We start from the raw sequence: 8562 nt of genomic DNA, 5'->3' as shown, positions 1-8562 counted from the left end.
TTATAGGACTTGAAGAGCTGATCTTGAGATCATCTAGAGAAGAAAATATGTAATTATGACAAAGAAGTATTTGAAAAGGAGGGAGGAAGGCTACACTACAAGGCTATAGTAATCAAAACAGCATGTTACTAGCATAAAAACAGACACAGATCACTGGAACAGAATAGAGAGCCTAGAAATAAACCATGCCTATATGGTAAAGTAATACATACCAAAGAGGCAAAAACATACAATGGGGTAAAGGCAGTTCAGTCAGTAAATGGTGTTGGGGAAACTGGACAGATGCATGCAAAAAATAATGAAACTAGACCACCTTCCATACACCAAGAATATAGGAGAATAAACTCAAAATGGATTAAAGAGTTGAATATAAAACTCTTAGAAGAAAACATAGGCAGTAAATTCTCTGACATTTCTTTTAGCAATATCTTTTTCTGATATATCTCCTCAGGCAAGGAAAACAAAAGAAAAATATAAACAAATGAGACTGCATCAAACTAAAAAGTTTTTGTACAGCAAAGAAAGCCATTAACAAAACAAAAAGGCAACCAGCTGAATGGGAGAACATATTTACCAATGATTCATCTGATAAGAGGTTAATATCCAAAATTTATAAAGAAATCATACAACTCAACACCAAAAAAAACACACAATCCAATTAAAAAATGGGCAAAGGACCTGAATAGACACTTCTTGAAAGAGAACATACTGATGGCCAATAGACATGAAAAGATGCTAACTTGGCCATAAAAAAGAATGAAATCTTACCATTTGCAACAGCCTGGATGGACCTGGAGGGCATTATGCTAAGTGAAATAGGCCAAAGAAAGACAAATACCATGTGATTACACTTATATGTGGAAATGTAAAGAACAATATATACAAACAAACAAAACAGAAACAGACTCGTAGATATAGAAAACAAATTGATGGTTGCCAGCGGGTAAGGAGGAAAAAGGTGAAGAGATTAAGAAGTACAATTGGTAGTTACAAAATAGTCACTGTGATGTAAAGTAGAGCATAGGAAATATAGAATCCTATATAATAAAGAGGTAATATGCAAATTGACCATCACACCCTCGCACAAGATGGCCTCCACAAGATGGCCAGCAGGGGAGGGCAGTTGTGGGCGATCAGGCCAGCAGGGGAGGGCATTTGGGGGCAATCGGGCCGGCAGAGGAGCAGTTAGGCATTGATCAGGCTGGCAGGGGAGCGGTTAGGGGGTAATCAGGCTGGCAGGCAGAAGTGGTTAGGGGCAATCAGGTAGGCAGGCAAGCAGGCGAGCGGTTGGGAGCCAGCAGTCCTGGATTGTGAGAGGGATGTCCGACTGCCAGTTTAGGCCCAATCCCACAGGGGTCCCAGATTGGAGAGGGTGCAGCCTGGGCTGAGGGACACCCTTCCCCAGTGCATGAATTTCATGCACCGGGCCTCTAGTAGTCAATAATATTGTAACAACTATGTATGGTGCCAGGTGAGTACTTGAAATATCAGGGGGAATACTTTGTAAAGAATATAATTGTCTACTCACCATGCTGTACACCTGAAACTAATATAAAATAATATTGAATGTTAACTGTAATTAAAAAGAAAATTATAAAAAGAAAATTGTAAATATTGGCTCTGAGGCTCACACCTAGGGACACCTCTGAATAATATAAGTGAAACCAAGGAATGCACTGTTATCATGAGTTTTCCATCCTTCTCAATGTAGGAATTGGAAACATTTTAGTAGCAAGGCAACTGTCAATATGTAAAAACACACCCTTTTATTTTATTATTATTATTACTAGAGGCCCAGTGCATGAAAATTCGTGCACTCTGGGGGTCCCTCAGCCCAGCCTGCGCCCTCTTGCAGTCTGGGACCCCTCAAGGGATGTCTGACTGCCAGCTTAGGCCCGATCCCCCGCTCCCCATGGGGGGAGTGGGCCTAAGCCATAGTCGGACATCCTTAGCGCTGCTGAGGAGGCGGGAGAGGTCAGCCTGGCTTGTGGCTGAGCGGAGCTCCCCCTGTGGGAGCGCACTGACCACCAGGGGGCAGCTCCTGCATTGAGTGTCTGCCCCCTGGTGGTCAGTGTGCATCATAGTGACCAGTCATTCTGGGTCATTCTGCCGTTAGGGTCAATTTGCATATTACCCTTTTATATATATAGGATTATTTCAATCCTCACCCAAGGATATTTTTCCATTGATTTTTAGAGACAGTGGAAGAGAGAGGAAAAGTCAGAGAAATACCAGGATGTGAGAGAAATATATCGAGCCCCACCGGGGGCATGGCTCAGTGGTTAAACGTTGACCTATGAATCAGGAGGTCATGATTTGATTCCCAATCAGGGCACATGCCCGGGTTGCAGGCTCGATCCCTAGTGTGGGCCCTGCAGGAGGCAGCCGATCAATGATTCTCTCTCATCATTGATGTTTCTATCTTCCTCTACTCTCCCTTCCTCTCCGAAATCAATAAAAATATATTTTTAAAAAATAATCTTTATCTTTAAAAAAAGAAAAAGAAAAGAAATACATTGATTGGTTAACCTTCTGTATGGGCCAGGGAGGAGCCTTCAAACAAGGTACATGCCCTTGACAGGAATTGAACCTGGGACCCTTTGGTCCACAGGCCAATACTCCACCCACTGAGCCAAAGTGGCTAGGGCTGAAAACACACCCTTTTAGATCCTGCAGAGTATCTTTGGAACCTTGTTTCCCTGGAAAAGCCAGCAACATAGCCTTTGCACAGTAAAGGGTGAGGGACTGAGTGTATGGATCCTCTCTGCTGATAAACGTTAGAAGCTATTAGAAAAACCTGGAATGTTTAAACAGGGATGAAAGTGAGAGCAAAGCGCTACCCCTGCATTTTCCAGGCAAAGGACAAGTGACAAATATACCCCAACTTTGGGAACTACGAAGCATCACATGTTGGGGGAACATGTTTCAGTAGCACAAGATTCAGTAGCACATTGCCAGGACAGAAAACACTTCCAGCCATTGGTATAATTTCCTGTCAATTAGGCCTACCTAGAGAATTCATTACTCTTCCCTGAGGTTCGTTCTTTCTTTCTTTCTTTCTTTCTTTCTTTCTTTCTTCCTTTTTTCTTTTTTTTTTTTTTTTGTAAGACAACATTTATTTGGTAAATCACAGTGGTAGAAAAAGTAATCCCTAAAAGAAATGGGCTTAGAAAACAAATTATAAAGGTAAAGAAAAGGCCCTTGGAGCTTGAGAGTGAGGAAGCTAAGGGTAATGTGCCTGGGAGGGAGGGAGGGAGGAAGGGAGGGAGGGAGGGAGGGAGGGAGGGAGGGAGGGAGGGTGGGAGGAAAGGAGGGAAAAGAAAGGGAAAGGCACGGGAGGGAGAGTGCCCTGAGGTATTTTCTAGCTAACTGGTTTATTTCATTCTTGGGATGGAGTTAATTTAATAAGATCTCTATTATGATGGGCTTTTATCTTCAGTAGTCCTTATACAAAAGTAAAGTTTAGCCTTCTCTAGAAACAAAATAAAACACTCATAATCTATTTTTTAAATTGCCGGGGGGGGGGCACTTTTGACTGAGTTCAAGTTTGCCCAATTTTTCAGAAGGTGAAATTAAGCATCTTCTCATTACTAACCTGGTTTGGGAAAAAAAACGAAATTAAACCCACCTCCAAATAAAGCCATGTCCATTTTTCCAAGTTTATAGCTCCCTCTTCCCACCCCTTCTTTGACTTCAGGAAAAACACAGGCACGCCTTAGCATGTGAAGGAGATTGTTGAAGGAGAGTTTAAGGATAAGCTTTATCAGAGATGCTCAGTAAACATTTGTATGGCTAACGAGGAGTATAGTCTGCTGATCAGAACTCCAGGTTTGAGTTTCCGAATCCTGTACTGATTTATCTTTGGACACATCATTAGCTCTTTCCTAATTTCATTATGGGGCTCCACCACTCTGCCCTCGCCCTTTCCCAAGATTCCCCCCAGTTACTTCTTCCCTGCCCCACCCAACATTATTGGGAAGCTTCGAGAACTTCCAGGAGAGTTACAAGTGAAATTTAAGCATGGTAATTCCCAAGGTACTCAGATTTCCTGATCCACATTTATATGGTAGGAATTCACAAGAGGGGAAAAAATGTAAATATTGATAAAGTATACACCATCTCTTTTGTTTATGATATAATGGTACATCTAAAAAAAATCAAGAAATTATAATAAAATAATTCTGGAATAAATAAATAAGATGACATGTTTTTGGTCTATACTAGCAATAACCATCTAGAACCAGAAATGGGGAAAATGTTGCATTCAGAATAATAAGAAAAATAATGGATAAGAAAACAAGACTCATACATGTGCTACCTACAAGACACTCACTTCAGATGGAAAGACACAAGCAGCCGGGCTGGTGTGGCTCAGTGGTTGAGCATCTACCTATGAACCAGGAGGTCACGGTTCAATTCCCGGTCAGGGCACATGCCCAGGTTGTAGGCTCGATCCCCAGTAGTAGGGGATATGTAGGAGGCAGCTGATCAATGTTCTATCTCATTGATGTTTCTATCTCTCTCTCCCTCTCCCTTCTCTGAAATCAATAAAAACATATGTTAAAAAAAAAAAAAGAAAGACACACGCAGACTGAAAGTAAAGGGATAGAAAAACATGTTACATGCAAATGGAAACAAACAACAAAAAAGCTAGGGTAGCAATACGTATGTCAGACCAAATAGGCCATGGCACTGCCTGCCTGTGCCCTCTCAGGCTGTTGTTTGCATCATTGCCTTCAATCTGCCCCCTGACCCTCCCCATGACCACTGCCTGAGGCGCCATTTCTGTGCCTCTCCTGGCAACGCTTGTTCACTTGCTACTCCCCAAGGCTGCCAAGATGTCCTCTGCCACTCTGGCCTGCTGGCTCTCACTTCACTTCTCAGGCCTCCCTTGGGTTCCACTCTTCCAGAGGGTCCCACAGAATAGCTGCTTGAAAGCTGGTTGCTTTACGTGCATTTTCTATCAAACAGATGAAATTCTCTATTATCATGATCTGAACTATGACTCAGGACACCTACTGTCACTGAGTGGGAGAAAAATGCAAATTGGGTGGCAAATTCTGATGGAGGTTAGGCAGGCATTGGTGCCCAGAGACGGCATACCTAGATCAGAAGGCAGGATAACAAGCCTGGGGAGAGAGCAGGATAACAAGCCTGGGGAGAGAGAAAAAGAGGCATGAACAAGAAAAACCCTGAACAACTTCTCCAATTTCAGAATTTGGCTTTGAGGTGAGACTTGGACCAAAAAGTGAGACAAGCAGAGATGGGCTGCCTGTGGAGGCCAAGGGAGACTTCAAGAACCTTCCGAACATCTGTGGTACAAGGACTCTTGGTCATTCACCCTCCTCACCCTGAATCATTGCTTTCCACTTCAGGCCTGTTGCCAACTTGAGTTCAAGTCCCCAAACTGATGACTAAAGACATTAGTTTTGAGATAAGGAGATAAGGGAGGAACTATGTGGGGAAGGCAGGTGAGATCATCGTTGCCACCAGAGTAAAGACAGGGACCCTGATGACAGAAGCAGAGGGCTGAGTACTGTGTGGAGCCTTGGTAGCCTCTGAGATCATCCCCAGGGCAGAGTCCAGAAGATGGGGAGGGGCACCAAAAGTTTTATTTGCTTTCAGAGTTGGCACTTCAGCCCAGCTGATCTTTGGTTTAATATTAACTGCCATTTCAGCAGTGTTGGATGCCAGGGGCAGAAAGAACAAGGTATAGATGAGACAGGTATGACTTCTAGTTATGTATTTAGCTCAACAGACACTTATGTAGCATTGACTCTATGGCAAATACATTCTGAGAGCTTCACAGACATTAATCCACTTAATCCTCATCACACCCTTAAGGAAGTTAGTGCTATTATTACCCCATTTTACAGGGCAAGGAAACTGTGGGCTCACAGAAGTGAAGTGACTGGTGCAGTACCATGTAGCTAGTGAGTAGGACTTAGGATTGAAACCCTGGCATCTGGCTCCGAAGCTCACTGATGAAGGCAGGGCTGTTTGTCTTAGACAGCTGTCTTCAGGGTCATCTCACCCTGCCCTTTGCCACAGCACTCCCTCCCCTCCCGCATGATCCCATCAAATTGACCTGCTTGCCCTTCAGGATAGCTATTATGGTGCAGGTGGGAGGGAAGGGCCTTTGAGGGGGCATTCCCCAACCCTCTTGTCTCTGAAAATAACTTTATTTTCAGTCCTGGAGTGGTGGGGACAAAGGGGTAGAGAAAAGATAGTAAGCGTGTCTGCAGGCCCAGACCACACAGGGTTCTCGAAGTCCTTGTCCCCAGTCAATCCTCTGAGGTTGAGGGCTCTGCCTCGACTTTTGTTCCTGGAGGTAGAATTCACTGAATCTTCTCACTCATTTTTTTTCCATAGGTGAAGGGAGAGGGAGAGACAGGGAGAATCATTGATCGGCTGCTTCCTGCACACTCCCTACTAGGGATTGAGCCCACAACCCAGGCATGTGTCTTTGACCAGAATCGAACCTGGGACCTTTCAGTCCACAAGCCGATGCTCTATCCATTGAGTCAAACCAGCTAGGGCCTTCTCACTTATTTAGACTTCCCTCCTTCAGCGAGTCCCAGGAAGGCCCCCTTTCTCTCTTCAAGATGGTCTATTCTATTGTATTTGGATGGATTCTCAAAGCTGCCTTAAACTTGTGCATGTAAGCAGAGTATAACTACATTAAAAATAATGGAGGAATGAGGACACATATGTAATACCTTAATCAATAAAGAAATTTTTAAAAAATTAAAAAAATAAAAGTGGGACCTCCAGGCTAGGTGAGCACCTGTTCATTGGGTCTGTTTGTCTCTCAGAAGTATTCCTTTCCATGCCCGGCTGGTGTGGTTCAGTGGTTGAACATGAACCAGAAGGTCAGGTCACAGGTCAACTCCCAGGTTGCAGTATCTATCCCCAGTAGGGGACCTGCAGGAGGCAGCCGATCAATTATTCTCATTATTAATATTTCTATCTCTCTCTTCCTCTCCATTCCTCTTTGAAATCAATAAAAATATGGGTATTTTTTTAAAAAAGAAGTATTATTTCCAGGCTGAGGGTTCTAGAGGACATTTACTGGGAGCTGCTTTGGCACTGGTGCAGCAAGCTGTCAACTAATTGCTGTGGCTGTGGAGACAAAGCTGGCCCCAGTTTCACCACTTCCATAATAGGGAGTCATGCTGGTTAGGAAAACCAAAGTCATGATCCAGAAGCTATAGCAGAAGCTCCATGTCCAGTTAACCAAATTTGTCTTCTGGGAACCCCCAAACTCCCTTCTCTTGGTCTTCTTTCCTCTTCAGTGGCATCCCCTAATCCAGTGGTTCCCAACCTTTACTAGTATTTGGCCATGCCCCACCTAAGCATCTCTAAAATCCTGATGCCCCCCGCCCCATGACATATAATTCTTATTATTCAAAAAGTGAATTCCTATTCAGGTGGAGGGAGCCTAAAAGGCCATTAACTTTGTTTAAATAAGCTTCCAAAGAACATGGCATCCATGAAAGAGAAAAATAAAAGAATGAGAGGACAGTTGAAGGACTGAGGAAGAAATCACAAGAAAATTGTTTAAAAAAATAATAATATGAAATGATATGAAAAAAATCCTATATAATAAAGAGGAAATATGCAAATTGACCATCACTCCGCTACAAAGATGGCTGCACCCACAGTGGAGGCTGAGTTCCCGTAAGGAGACTTAACGAGCAATCAGCAGGGACCTGAAGCTGCGCCCATCCCCCACTCCCACCTTCATGGGGCTTGACAGGGGACCTCAGGCCGCACCCCTCACCCTGGCGCCAGGCTGGGGTACCTCAGGCCATGCCCTCCACCCAGCAGGGCTTGACGGGGGACCTCAGGCCGCACCCCTCACCCTGGCGCCAGGCTGGGGTACCTCAGTCCATGCCCTCCACCCAGCAGGGCTTGACGGGGGACCTCAGGCTGCACCCCCCCACCCTGGCGCCAGGCCGGGGGACCTCAGGCCATGCCCCCAACCTGGTGGGGCTTGACGGGGCACCTCAGGCTGTGCCCCCAGCCCTGGTGCCAGGCCACACCCCCTGCTCTGGGGCTGGGCCGGGGACATGAGGTTGCACCCCCACCTGGTGGGGCTTGACATGGGACCTCAGGCCATGCCCCCCGCCCAGTGGGGCTTGACGGGGGACCTCAAGGTGAGCCCCCCGCCCTGGTGCTGGGCTGGGGGACCTCAGGCTGCTCCCCCCCCCCCAGCGCCAGGCCAGGGGACCTCAGGCCACGCTCCCCGCCCAGCAGGGCTGGACGGGGGACCTCAGGCTGTGCCCCCCAGACGGCAGGGCTTGACGGGGGACCTCAGGCCATGCTCTCTGCCCAGCGTGGCTTGACGAGGGACCTCAAGGTGTGCCCCCCTCCCCGATACTGAGCCGGTGGACCTCGGGCTGCTCCCCCTTCCCTGACACAAGGCCGGGCAACCTCAGGCCATACCCCCCACCTGACAGGGCTTGACAGGGGACCTCAGGCCGTGCCCCCCACCCTGGTTCCAGGCCCGCGACCTGAGGCCACGCCCCCCGCCCAGCAGGGCTTGACAAGGGTGTGACC

Source organism: Cnephaeus nilssonii, assembly GCF_951640355.1.
Source record: "Cnephaeus nilssonii genome assembly, chromosome: X".
Classification (NCBI taxonomy): Eukaryota; Metazoa; Chordata; class Mammalia; order Chiroptera; family Vespertilionidae; genus Cnephaeus; species Cnephaeus nilssonii.
This window is presented reverse-complemented; position numbering follows the sequence as displayed.